The following is a 14,801-nucleotide window of genomic DNA, read 5'->3' on the forward strand; positions in this document are numbered from 1 at the left end:
AGGGCCCATGTACTTCTTGGCTCCACGCAAGTGCAGCATATTCGGTGTTTGCTGTGAGGCGATTCCACGGCAAGTCAACTATTTGGTGGATGAGGGGATGGAGTCCAGCAAAGGTAGCAACGCCGTCATAAGCTACCTGCACCACTTCTTCAAAGACCATGGTCTTGGGGAGACAGATGTTGACCTTCACTGTGACAACTGCAGTGGCCAAAACAAGAACAAGTACATGTTGTGGTACTTAGCGTGGCGAGCGCTACATGGTCTTCACCATCGTGTCAATCTCCACCTGCTGATTGTAGGCCACACAAAGTTTACCCCGGACTGTTTCTTTGGGCTTCTCAAGCAGCGTTTCAGAAAGACCAAGGTGAACACTCTTGATGAGATTGCAGCAGTCGTAAGGGACAGCTCAGTGGCTGGAGTCAACATACCACAGCTAGTGGGAAAGGAAGATGGCACTGTAATCGTGCAGTCCTACAACTGGCAGGAACATCTGGGGCCTTACTTCAAGCCACTGCCACAGATCAAGCAGTACCAGCACTTTAGGTGGGTGTGGTCACTGTGTGTTGTGTATTTACTGTAATTAATTATTCACACTTTAGTGCAAAGAATGTCATTGGCAAATGATACAAATGCATTGATATTGTTATGTGCCCTGTACTAACGTTTCACTTTATTATTGCAGCTTTGATTCCAAGGAACCTGGTGTGGTTGTGGCAAAGATGTCTATTGATGGCGCTGAAACCAGATTCCAGCTGCTCCGTGACGTCCGTGTCCTGCCGCCTATAGATGGACTTCCTGTGCTGCCACCACCGGGACTGGACTCTGCAAGACAACACTATCTGTTCCACAAGATCAGAGAGTTCTGTGATGAGGAAGCCCAGGACATAACATGCCCAGCACCACCAGCCAAAATATCCAGCAGCGGTTCAAAAAGACCACGGTGATCATCTGGAGAGGCCATCAGAACATTGAACATTGACTTTAGCATGTCTATTTTTATCTCGTGTTATTTTAAATGCTAATAAAATCTTGAAACTTGATTTGTCTCTTGTTTATTATCAGGGTCCCTTTCACTACCACACTACAGACGGTTAACCCTTTCACTACCACACTACAGAAGGTTAACCTTTCACTACCACACTACAGAAGGTTAACCTTTCACTACCACACTACAGAAGGTTAACCCTTTCACTACCACACTACAGAAGGTTAACCTTTCACTACCACACTACAGAAGGTTAACCTTTCACTACCACACTACAGAAGGTTAACCTTTCACTACCACACTACAGAAGGTTAACCCTTTCACTACCACACTACAGAAGGTTAACCTTTCACTACCACACTACAGAAGGTTAACCCTTTCACTACCACACTACTGAAGGTTAACCTTTCACTACCACACTACAGAAGGTTAACCTTTCACTACCACACTAATTTTTTAATAAACTATCATGACTTTTCATTTTTCCTCTGGGTGTTGTGTTTGCAGTCACCAGACTCATTGTAATAACAAAGAGCCTCAGACTGGAAAGCTGCCAGGTGTTAATTGCCCTAGAGAGAGGGGGGCCATGGATTACAATGACTTCTGGGTAGTGTTGTAGTTGTTTCACTATTGTCACAGAATAGCCTGCTCGTCTCTTGAAGGCTATTATCTCTGAATACGTTTTGTGATAATCACCATGAATCATAGGAAGTAGCTTGCAAAGTATCCCACCAAAATGTTCAAGTGATGGCTTATTTTGAAGGTATGAATCTGTACTTTCATAATATGTAAAAAATTAAAATAAAAATGAAGATCCCTCAACATGACCCTGAAGTCCATACCTGGTCACATATATGATACATCTTCAGAAATAACCCATCTCATATTGAATGAGAATTTCTGCTAAATATCATATTAAACATTCAAATCATACGGTTACGGTTCCTAACTTTCACTCCCCCTCCAGCCCGTCATGACTACTCCTGTTCCCATTACATTTTCTCCACTGCTTCTAAAAATAGAAATGGTTTAGGAATAATTAATCTGAACATGATTGATTGAAAAGTTTATTAACAGATTGCAGAATGGGTACAGTACAGCTCAATACATACAATTGTTAAGGGGATGCAGACCAGAGAAAGACTTTCATCTTGTTTACATCAGGGTCCCCCATTTTCAATTCATCATAACATATATGACACACACAACATACAGATAGACAGTACTGCTACATCTATACATTTATGACATACCAGATTTGCAAATACAGTACTTTGTGATACAAAAAGTGTCCAGAAAAAGAGTATATACATTTGACGTAGAAACTGCACATTGGAGGAGGTTGGGTAGGTGGGGTGGGGTTGGGTGGGGGGCTGTACATTGGAGGTGGGGGGGGGGGGGGGGGGGGTTGGGTAGGGGGGTGGGGTGGCGGACACTGTACACTGTACATTGGAATACTGACAAAGCCATACTTGGTCATTTACTGTACAACTGGGTTAGGACATTTGTAGGGGCCAGTTTCGAATTGCAGTCTCCCGTAGGTGTTCTTTGAGAGTGTTTTTGAAAGTGGGTAGTGATTCACATTCCTTTACAGCTTTGGGTAGGGTGTTCCACATTGATGTGGCATAATTGCGAAACGTGTTTAGTCCCTTGTTTGAGCCGAATCTGGGTTTAACATGATTTGTGGAGCTCCCTCTGGTGTTGTGATCGTGGTATTCACTGACCTTTGGGAAGTATTTTGACATGTACATGGGTACCTTGGTCGTGTAGTGTATCTTGTAGACGTCTACTCTAAGCCATCCTAGGTTGTCAAAGTGGGCAGGGGTGAGGTGGGTTCTAGGAGTCAGGTCAAGCAGTAGTCCGACTAGTTTGTTTTGAGATGTTTGTAATTTGTTTTTAGCGCCTTTGAGGTGCTTTGGTACCATGAGGTGCAAGCATAGTCGTAGTACCCTTGAATGAGTGCTCCTGCCAGAGTCTTCAGGGTATTCTTGTTTACCAGAGAGGAGATCCGGTACAAGAATCAAGTTCGTTGGTTGACTTTTTTTATTACATTGGATGCCATTTTGTCACAGGAAAGATTAGCCTCTAGGATGGAACCCAGGTAGGTAATTTCATCTTTCCTTGTGACAATATTGTCACCCACTGTAACTAAGAAGCCGTCGGTCTTGCTGAGTTTGTTATTTGAACCGAAGAGAATGGACTCTGTTTTGCCCATGTGTAATGATAGTTTGTTGTCGGCGAGCCATATGCAGATTTTGCCTAGTTCCGAGCTGAGGGCTTTTTCAACCTGTAACTTGTTCTTGTCAGAGACCAGCAGGGCTGAGTCGTCCGCAAACAGGAACAAGTTGCAGTCACAAGCTGACGACATGTCATTTGCATAAATTAGGAATAGTAGCGGTCCTAGTATGCTTCCTTGTGGAACACCACAGCTCACTGTGAGGGGGGGGGGGGGTAGGGTACCGTTTACCTCCACCATCTGTTCTCTCCCCTCCAGGTAGGATTGTATCCAGCTCACTGATAGACTATCAAAACCAATTGCTTTTAGCTTGTCCTTGTGGACCCAACTTTTTAGATGAAGGAACGGGTACATACGCACACAATACACGACCACTGATGGATCCGTAAGGCTTGGAAAAGTCTTGTGGACCCAACTCTCTAGATGAGGGAACGGGTACATACGCACACAATACGCGGCCACTGATGGTTCCATGGGGCTTGGATAAGTCCTGTGGACCCAACTCTGGCCACTGACCACATGAGGGAACGGGTACATACGCACACAATACACGGCCACTGATGGATCCATGGGACTTGGAAAAGTCCTGTGGACCCAACTCTGACCACTGATAAAAACGTAACTACACTAGCGTTATAAGAGCTAAACATTGCTACCTACCGTACAAGTGCATTGGTTTAGTGCATTTCCGGTTGCTACTGAGCGGACATGTTTGTGCGGACCTGTTCTCCCAAACTGGTAAGCAAATGACTGTTTTCATTTTTACGTTATTTTCATTTTTACGTTATTATTATTATTATTATTATTATTATTTTTTTAAACATTGATCTTAACTGATCACTGTGACTTTATTGCTTTTATCGTTATATATGCCTATATTTGTGTACAGCACTTTGAGCTACATGACATGTATGAAAGGTGCTTTATAAATACTTACTTACTTACTTACTTACTTACTTACTTACTTGTCAATCAGAATGGTGTGATTGACAGTGTCGAAGGCCCTTTGTAGGTCCAGCATGACCATGCCGCAGTATTTGCCCGCGTCCACCTCTTGTTTGATGTGGTCGTTCAACATTAGAATCGTACTTACAGAAAGTTGATCATATTAATATTGTAGTTCCCCAGACTGGTCCTGATCTGCTGATGAAAGCTTTAAGTGAATCATGGCTCACAGAACATATTAGTGTTAGTATTAGTATTCACCTTAATGGGCTGTGACACATACAGAGTGGATAGAGCTGGGAGAGAGGGGGAGAGCTGGGAGAGAGAGAGGAGAGCTGGGAGAGAGAGAGAGGAGAGCTGGGAGAGAGAGAGAGGAGAGCTGGGAGAGAGAGAGGAGAGCTGGGAGAGAGAGAGGAGAGCTGGGAGAGAGAGAGGAGAGCTGGGAGAGAGAGAGAGGAGAGCTGGGAGAGAGAGAGGATAGCTGGGAGAGAGAGAGGAGAGCTGGGAGAGAGAGAGAGAGAGAGGAGAGCTGGGAGAGAGAGAGGAGAGCTGGGAGAGAGAGATAGGAGAGCTGGGAGAGAGAGAGGAGAGCTGGGAGAGAGAGAGGAGAGCTGGGAGAGAGAGAGGAGAGCTGGGAGAGAGAGAGGAGAGCTGGGAGAGAGAGAGAGGAGAGCTGGGAGAGAGAGAGGAGAGCTGGGAGAGAGAGAGGAGAGCTGGGAGAGAGAGAGGAGAGCTGGGAGAGAGAGAGAGGAGAGCTGGGAGAGAGAGAGAGGAGAGCTGGGAGAGAGAGAGGAGAGCTGGGAGAGAGAGAGGAGAGCTGGGAGAGAGAGAGAGGAGAGCTGGGAGAGAGAGAGAGGAGAGCTGGGAGAGAGAGATAGGAGAGCTGGGAGAGAGAGAGGAGAGCTGGGAGAGAGAGAGGAGAGCTGGGAGAGAGAGAGGAGAGCTGGGAGAGAGAGAGGAGAGCTGCTCTAGTATAGCATGTAATTTAGAAGTAGAAAAGTAGAAAATGAGGTCACAGTGTTCAGTATGGACATTATGTACAATGTTCGATGCAGGATAGACGTAACTGAGTTACCATATAATATACAATACTATGCAGTGTACTAATGTACAGTACTATATAGTGCAAAGCAGAAATGGGATGAGGTACAATTTAGGTACAATTTACAGTAAGGTGTACGAGTTGTAGTGCAATCCTTCATCAATAAATATAAAGTGTGGGGAGTGGGTGCTACAGTGTGTTTGTTTAAAGTGAGTGTGTGCTATAAAGTGTGTGGGGTGGGTGCTACAGTGTGTTTGTTTAAAGTGAGTGTGTGCGTGTGGATGTGTGTGCTATGTGCGTTTGATGGTTGTTGTTGTGTAGTGTTCATTGTTCGTTTAGCAGCCTGATGGCCTGGGGATAGAAGCTTCTTCTGAGTCTTTCTGTGCTCGCCTTGAGACTCCGGTATCGCTTGCCTGACCGCAGCAGTTCAAAGAGGCAGTTGTTCGGGTGACTGGAGTCTTTAATGATTCTCTTAGCCTTGCCCCTGCAACGCTTGTTGTAAATGTTCTGGAGGGTGGGGAGCCCCCCTCCAATTGTGCGTTCGGCTGAACGTGTCACTCTTTGTAGTCTGCTTCGGTCTTGTGCAGTGCTATTCCCAAACCAGGAGGCGATGTTGCCAGTCAGGATGCTCTCTATTGTACATGAATAGAAGTTCTTAAGGATCTTCTGACTGACTTGGAACTTCCTTAGGCACCTGAGGAAGTAGAGGCGTTGTCGTGCCTTCTTCACAACACTGTCAATGTGTGTGGTCCATGTCAGGTCCTCGGATATGTAGGCTCCGAGGTACTTAAAGCTGTTGACTCTCTCAACCGGTGCCCCGTCGATGCTGAGGGGGCTGTAGTCCTTGACCCCCGACCTCCTGAAGTCCACAATCATCTCCTTTGTTTTGCTGACGTTCAGGGAGAGGCTGTTTTCCTGGCACCATCCCGCCAGGACCTTGACCTCTTCCAGGTAGGCCCTCTCGTCGTTGGCAGAGATCAGGCCCACCACCACTGTGTCGTCAGCAAATTTGATGATTGTATTGCTACTCCGCTGAGCCACACAGTCGTGTGTGTATAGGGAGTAGAGGAGGGGACTCAGAACACAGCCCTGGGGGGCCCCTATGTTGAGGGTGATGGATGAGGAGGTGCAGTTGCCTGCTCTCACCACCTGGGGTCTGCCCGTCAGGAAGTCCAGGACCCACTGGCAGAGGTCATAGTTCAAGCCCAGGTCCCTGAGCTTGGCTATGAGTATGGAGGGGACTATGGTATTGAATGCCGAGCTGTAGTCGATGAATAGCATTCTCACATAGTTCCCCTGCCTCTTGTCCAGGTGTGATGCTGCTGTGTGCAGCACATGGGCTATGGCGTCCTCCGTGGACCTGTTGGGGCGGTATGCAAATTGCAGGGGGTCCATGTTGATGGGGAGGGAGGAGCAGATGTAGCCCTTTACTAGCTTCTCAAAGCACTTCATGGCTATGGAGGTGAGAGCTACAGGGCGGTAGTCGTTGAGGCAAGCAGGCTTGGATTTTTTGGGTACAGGGATAATAGTGGACTTCTTCAGGCAGGTGGGGATGACAGCCTGTTCTAAGGACAGGTTAAATATGTCAGTGAATACCGGGGCTAGTTGGTCGGCACAGACTTTTAGGACGCGGCCGGGGATGCCGTCCGGACCTGCTGCCTTCCTGATATTAACTTTTTTAAAGGTCCGCCTCACCTCATGCTCTGTTACCCTGAACACTGAGTCTCCATCAGCAGCAGACCCCCCCCCCCATTGCCGTGGCTTGTGGGCTGGTGTTGTTATTACCAGCATCAAACCTCGCATAGAAGGTATTGAGGTCATTTGCTAAGGAGATGTCACTGTTCAGTTTGAGGGAGGCGCCTTTGTAGTCGGTCATCGTTTGAGCCCCTGCCACATAGCTCTAGAGTCAGCTTGTTCAAACTGGAGTTCAATTTTATCCATGTAGCGCCGTTTGGCCTCTGTCACTGTCCTCCTTACGTTGTATCGCGCCACCTTGTGGTCATTCATGTTGCCTGCCACTAGGCCGTCGTTGTATGCTTTGGTGCGCTCTCTCAGAGCTTCACGGACGGATTTGTCTACCCAGGGTTTTTGATTTGGGTAAACTCTCATTTTGGTAGTGGGGATTGTTTCTTCCACCAAAGTACAAACATAGTCCAGCACTGTCTCCGTGTAGACATTAATGTTATCTGTGTCGCGGAACACGTTCCAGTCTGTGCAGTCAAACGCAGCCTGTAGCGTCTCCTCTGATGTCAAATCCCATTTCTGCACCTCTCGCGAGACTACAGGAGTACTTTTGATTCTCTGTTTGTACTTTGGTGAAAGAAAAATGGACGCGTGATCTGATTTACCAAAGCCACTATCAGAATGAGCCTTGTAGCCACCTTTAAATTGCGTGTAACAGTGATCTAGGATGTTACCGCCTCTGGTGTTGCAAGTCACATGCTGATAGAAGTCAGGTAATACCTTTCTCAGATTGGCGCTATTGAAATCACCCAGCACTAAAATGGCGGCGTTAACGTTCGCCGCTTGTATTCTATTTACCTCGTCGTGGAGTCTGGAGAGCGCAACGTTGTTACTGGCTTGCGGTGGAATATACACTCCGATCAGGACGATCGCCGTTAACTCCCTCGGGAGGAAGAAAGGATGACACTTGATGGTTATATATTCCAGGTCTGGGCAGCAGTGGTTGGATAATTCCTTCACGTTAGTTGGATCGCTCCAATTGTTGTTAAACATGAAGGCGATACCTCCTCCACGTTGTTTGCCGGACTCTGCTGTACGATCCTTGCGGTGGATGAAGAAGTGTTCGGCCGGTTGGATAGCGTGGTCTGGGACGTCCGGCGCCAGCCACGTCTCGGTGAAGCAGAGAACGTTGCAGTCTCTGACGTCTCTTTGGTATTGAATCCTTGCTCGGATATCGTCCAGTTTATTGTCAATTGATTGTACATTGGCTAGCAATATACTGGGTAATGGCGTTCGGTGTCGTCTGGATCTCAGCCTATTACGGATCCCAGCTCTCTTCCCACGCCGTCTGGTTCCTTTGTTCCTGGGATCAGGATCTGGTCCCATTTTCCTGAGAATCTCCTCAGGCCATTGTTGCGGTTCGGAAAGCTGATCCAGTGAGTAATCCAATCGGTAAGTTTCCCGTAATCCGATGTCTATAAGTGACTGACGGTCATACACATTAAATGCACCTACTGTTGGTACAGACAAAACTCTTAAAACTATAAATATTAACAAAAGTAAGCACAGTCTCGACGGAGCGAACAGAAAGGCAGCCGGTCGGAGCAGCGCCATTCTCAACAAAAAAAAAGAGAGGAGAGCTGGGAGAGAGAGGAGAGTAGGGAAAGAGGGAGGAGAGTTGGGAGAGAGGGAGGAGAGCTGGGAGAGAGGAGAGCTGAGAGAGAGAGAGGAGAGTTGGGAGAGAGGGGGGAGAGCTGGGAGAGAGAGAGAGCGAGAGAGAAGACAACTGGGAGAGAGAGAGGAGAGCTGGAGAGAGAGAGAGGAGAGCTGGGAGAGAGAGAGGAGAGCTGGGAGAGAGAGAGAGGAGAGCTGGGAGAGAGAGAGAGAGAGGAGAGCTGGGAGAGAGGGGGAGAGCTGGGAGAGAGCGCTGGGAGAGAGGGGGGCGGCTGGGAGAGAGGGGGGAGAGCTGGGAGAGAGAGAGGAGAGCTGGGAGAGAGAGGGGTGTTACGAATGTGCTTTGATGGCATGATGAAATGGAACCCAAATACAGATTTAAACCCACGGAGAACTTGGAGAGAGCAGGCAGGAAACGGCGGTGTGATAACAAAAGGCTTTACTTGCAAGAAGTGGCAACATGAGATACAGGGAAACACAAAACACGAACGAAAACAAGTGTAACAGCAAACAATGACCCAGCAATGGATGCTGGGCCCACAACACCTAAATACATAATTAGAGACAGAGGGTGATTGTTTAACAGGACAGGCATTTTCCCCCCCGAAAAAAGCACAAGTCCCTCAGGGTACCAGAACAGCAGATCTGTGTCCCCGGCGGACAACGGGTTAACTGACCTGGACCGGCACGACCAGAACCAGTCCCGTGCCCTAATCACGCTGACATCCCCCACACTAGGAGGGGGGTAGGTACGCGTGTCGATCCGAAACAGTATATAGGGCGCCACCCAGCCGGTCCCTTTCGTACCTCGCTCGGTGGCCCACCCCAAGGGCGTGAGACCCCTCTACCTATGCTTTGATCTATTCCGTTAACATCCCCCAGATATGAACGAGAATTCATCGAGACAACACTGGCGCTCGGAAGAGACAAACTCCATCCCAGTCGCCCCATAAAAACGATGTTTTAATGATGAGCAACCAAGGCACGCAAGCCCATGCATGATTCCTATGAGAAGCACCCAGGGCCAGCACTATGTACACGTCGAGACCCAAAACACATCAATGGATAGTCTAATAAGACACCAGACATTGTTCCTCCAAGCCGCCTGGGAGAACGACAAGAAGCCGTTGTTTTTTTATTTCTTCTTTTCTACAGAAAAGAGAAAAAAGACGGACATGGGTCCCATGTGATGCGGCTGAGGGAAAAAAATAATACCCCGTCAACCTAATCCACAAGGAGGGGACGGGAACCCCCAGAGAGGCAAACTACCCACCGGACGCCGATCGGGCGCGAGTGACTTCCACGACCGCGGAGTCAATCCCGCCCCAAGATGCATGATGGAGGAGGCAACGGAGAACCGCTGGTGAAGGGTGACGTTGCTAGCGCGACCCCCCGAAGAAAACATTATAACTTAGTTCTTTTCTATTGAAAATTATGAGAGAAAGAAAAGAACAAGAAATAATGTTAACGCTGTCTCAACTTTCTTCAGACTAAACAACGTAGTTCAAGTGTTGGTATACAGGCACTTCCTTGTGGTGAAAGTGAAGAAGGAGATGAGGGTATGGCCACACCCCTGCTTATGTAGGTAACGGATGGGGGTGTGGTCAGACAGATGATGGTATGTAACGGTACATTGTGAGTTTTTATTCAGTGCAAGTACTGAAGTGGAGAGTATTGCACTATGACGCTGAGCAGAGCTATGCGATAATATAACAGTATTCATTCCACGTCATAGACAGTTTTTTCATGTATACAAACCTCGATTTCTTTACTACTGTTTAAGGCTGAAAGTGAACCTTGACGTGGCGCTCACTTCTCAGATTGTCTCTCTGTTTTGAATTGATCCTTCTGTGCGCAAAGAATAAAACTATTTTCTTTGCTATCCCTTGACTCAATCTCAATTGTTGTCGAAGCAGTTTTCTTATCAGTCCTGGACTATGGTGATAATAGGCATGCTGCGGCCTAAACCCTTACTTAAGTTACAGTACATCCTTGGACTCCGTCTATCACTCTGCCCTCAGATGCATCACTAATGATAGATACGACACTCATCACCGTGTCCTTTATGAGAAGGTTGGTTGGTCCTCGCTGATGGAGAGGCGCAACAAACACTGGTATTTGTTCATCTTTAAGGCCCTTTTTGATTGATTGATTGAAAACAAATTTGAACACAGATTGCAGAATGGGTACAATACAGTACGGCTCAATACACACAATTGTTAATGTGATGCAGACCAGAGAAAGACTTTCGTCTTGTTTACATCAGGGTCCCCCATTTTCAATTAATCTTAACATATATGACATACATGACATACAGATAGACAGTACTGCTACATCTAGACATTTATGACATACCAGATCTACAAATACAGTTGTGATACAAAAATAGTGTAAAAAAGAGAGTATACAGTATACATTTGACGAAGAAACTGTACATTGGACGAGGTTGGGTAGGTTGGGTGCGGAATCGTCTGTGTAAAAAACACTTACCGACTCTTTGAATTGACTGACAGCTTGCTCTGCCCTCAGCAGGGTCGCTGCCCTTCGGTCTCTTGCTTTCAGAATAGTCCTTCTTGCCCGTTGTCCTCCATTGAGCCATTTGAGCAGCAGGACCAGGGCTCCTACCCCACATGCTGTAGCGGTCAGACACGTCGTCCAACTCGGCTCGGCTCCCAAAACAAGTTGCTTTGCCCTTTCCATCCGAAAGCTCTCCCCTCACGCTAGCGCTCCACCAGACACACGGACCAGTAAGCTATTAGCTAAGTAGGCTAACGTTAATAGGACCAGCAAGAGCTCCATCAATCGTCTAGGGCAGGGGTGGCCAACCCGCGGCTTGCGAGCCGCATGCGGCTCTTTGCCCGTCAATGTGCGGCTCTTCCATCCATAAAAAAAAATAAATTAATTTTTTTTTTACTCTTTTAAAAAAAAAATGTTGTGTCACTCATTCCATAAGAGCGTAGAATAAACATTTATAATTTTTTTTAAAAGGTCCATTTGCATGTTCTTGGTATCTGAATCTAGGGACATATAGGATCAGTGTCAGAAATAGTGTGTCTGTTACTAGGCTTGAGTAAATTGTAATGAACCAAAGGAGAATATCAATTCTATTTAAAAAAATATATATTATCTTTGACTGTGAATAACACCATGCTAAAATTTACCAGACCTGAAAAATCTAAGCAAATGAATAAAGGGAAAATGATTAAACAGAAGGTTTTGTAGATACAATACTGAATTCTGCCATCTTTTTTATAATGTAAATTTCTCTACAATTTTTCATCGTATTGCAACACCGTTTTTTGCAAGACGTTCACAGAAAGGTAGAGAAACTAACTGCGTTCTGTTTTATGGCAATAACGTTCAGGTTTGTGGGAGATAATCCCAAAAAATAAGAGAAATAAAAAGGTCAATCCAGAAGTCAGATGATTGTCAGGGGCTGGTGTGAGCTGGGTAGGGTAGTTTTTCAAAATTCAAAAGCCCAGAGTCTCTTCCTTCAAAAGACTACACTCACTTTTGGCTGTGCCACTTCCTCCTGTCAATATGCGCCGGTTTCCGACTCAATGCCCTGAGATTTCTATAATCTTATATATCACTAATAACAGTTAAAATAATTGGTAAACAAACATAATGCTGAAAATATACACTTTTACTGTATATCTCGGGCTTAAGAGGTCAACCCTGTGAGGCCCAAATAAAAAAGACATTAGCAACTTCAGAGGCCAGAGGGTGAGACCTATAAACACATGAAGGGTGCCGTGACTGAAAAAAAAAAGGTTGAGAAACGCTGGTATATGGTGTGGCTCTTTGTGGTACCACAGTAATTTTTGTGGCTCTTAGTCTCTGACTGGTTGGCCACCCCTGGTCTAGTGAGTAACGTTAAACCCGAAACGTAATGTTTAAACAGATACAAGTCATGTCGATACAAGCACAAGCTTTATATGGATATTAGTGATGCACGATATAATATCGGCCAATATGGTAATTTTTTTTACACATCGGTATCGGTCCGATATCAAGATAGGGCCGATATAAAAAAAAGAAAAAATTATAGTTTTATTTTATTAAATTCCTTTTACATGTTTTTGTCTTAAATAGTTTCAAAATATTGGTATCTGCCACAATTTTCACATCGGTGCATCACTAATAATAATAATAATAATCCTTTTTACATAATGTAGATACAATATATATATCTATCTGTACATATCACTTACCTACTCTCGCTAGTTACCTGTACACTGCTGGCCAGTATGACTTACTGATTAGCACCATTACTCAGTAGTACTAATTAGGGGTGTAACGGTACACAAAAACCACGGTACAGTACGTACCTCGGTTTTGAAGTCAAGGTTCGGTACGGGTTTTCGGTACAGTGGGGGAACGTTTGTCTTTCCATGTTCCACTCAGGGGTGATGTAGTGTGCAGTAACTAATTGTACTTGTAGGGCTGTCAACGAATATTCTATATTGAAATGAATAATCCACTTGTAAACAAAAAGAAAAAAAAAAAAAAAAAAATTATATTAGATTGTGAAAAAAACAGCCCCCGGTGGGCGGTCGTTAGTGGTTAACATACCGTTGTATTCGTTCGGTACACTACACAGCCGTTCGGTACGGTACGGTACACACTGAAACGGTTCGGTATGGATACGTGTACCTTTACACCCGTAGTACTAATTAATTTATATATTTTATATCCAGTTTAATAACCTGTGCATTGTATATTACTACTGCACTTTACTGTTACATTTGCACTCTGGTTGGATACCAAACCTATTTATATCGTACTGTACTTGTGCTGTATGATGACTGTAACTGAGGGGTACAATTCCCTGACTGTATTACTAGATATGATACTTACTACCACTACCTTTGTACTTAATATTCGGCCACCCAGTACACGGCATAAATATATTATCATGAACACTCTCACGTAGATGAAACGGATCCAACACAAATGTACGAATTAGAAACAGGTCTTTATTTCCTACACAGCGATGGTGTGTAGAATAAGCACTTAATCACTTAATTACATTTATGAATTGAAATAGTATGCACTTTTATGGCAAGGAGTATTCGTCGGTATATCAATAGATAATGTCCAATCTCTGAAGGCGCAGGTGGTAAATATACGACCTGGAATAGTTAAGGAATAACAGCAATGATACTTTAATGATTATAGGCTGGATACACTAGAGGGGGTTAATCCGGTCGCTTGTAAGCCGACAGGAGTAGGAGGGGGGGGGGGGGGTAGAATCCAGCTGCCTCGTCCGGCCAAGGGTATCCCAGGTGAACCCACTGTAGTGCCGTTCAATGCGCCGGCGATCCTTGGACCACAGATGAAAGCAGGTGGACTCTTTGTGGGCCGGCTCTCTCCGGTCCACGGGGGAGAGATGTGGAGAGACCTCGTCTTGCAGAGCGTCTCCTCACCTTGCGTCCTCTCCAGGGGGGGGGGGTCCAACACACGGTAGTGTCGGGGGTCTTTATCCATAGAATAATCAAAGTATCCAAAGCATAATCCGTGCCTGGGAAGGCGGGCTGTCGTCGGTAGAATAATCCGGTATACAGGTCCACTCGCTCGTCGGCTCTGGGGCTCCTCGGGTGCAGCTTCACATAGGGTCAACCACCCTGGGTAAGCAGCCAGTTCTCTGCCCGAAACGATGGGGTACTGACTACGGTAGTATTCTCACCGCACGAAGCACTATATATTAACAGACTATTATTAGCTTAATAGACTACGTCCAACTCGACGATATAGTGCCAAATATGACTATTCAAATATTAATATACACGATGTCTCAATACCGATGGTAGGCCGAACTTGGCCTTACTCCCACACGTGGCATCGCGGGGAGGCTTTACGTCTGTGACTCTATTGGAGGGTAAGAAACTGGACTGAAAAGAAAGTCCTACTTTAGTAGCGCAGTATATATACGCACTATGAACAAATAGTCCCATTAGTGGTGCGGTAGCCAAATTCCTACGCGGAACTAGGACTTGTTCGTACATGTCGAGCGGTACGTTTGAACTGGGTCTGAGGGGTATGGCAGCCTGGCACCAAGGTCTCGACCAATAGTAGAATGGAGACTATTATGGGATGTTCAGTAGGCTAGAATGGATATTCAATGCATATTGTACAAGGAATATACAAGGGATATCAGGGAATATTAGAGAATATACAAATACAATTAAATATATATATATAAATAAATATATATATTCGGTTTAATCTGGCCC

The 14,801-nt window shown here is 45.7% G+C and overlaps 1 long non-coding RNA gene across 1 annotated transcript; it reads left to right on the forward strand.

The window, feature by feature from the left end:
- Positions 1-378: 378 nt before the first annotated feature.
- LOC311246383 lies at positions 379-1,040 on the forward strand. The gene is made up of 2 exons (XR_014620805.1): positions 379-543; positions 683-1,040. It is a non-coding gene; the product is annotated as an uncharacterized lncRNA (long non-coding RNA).
- Positions 1,041-14,801: the final 13,761 nt, after the last annotated feature.

The sequence above is a fragment of the Notolepis coatsorum genome, assembly GCF_963971535.1.
Source record: "Notolepis coatsorum genome assembly, contig: SUPER_1_unloc_1, whole genome shotgun sequence".
In the NCBI taxonomy this organism is placed as follows: Eukaryota; Metazoa; Chordata; class Actinopteri; order Aulopiformes; family Paralepididae; genus Notolepis; species Notolepis coatsorum.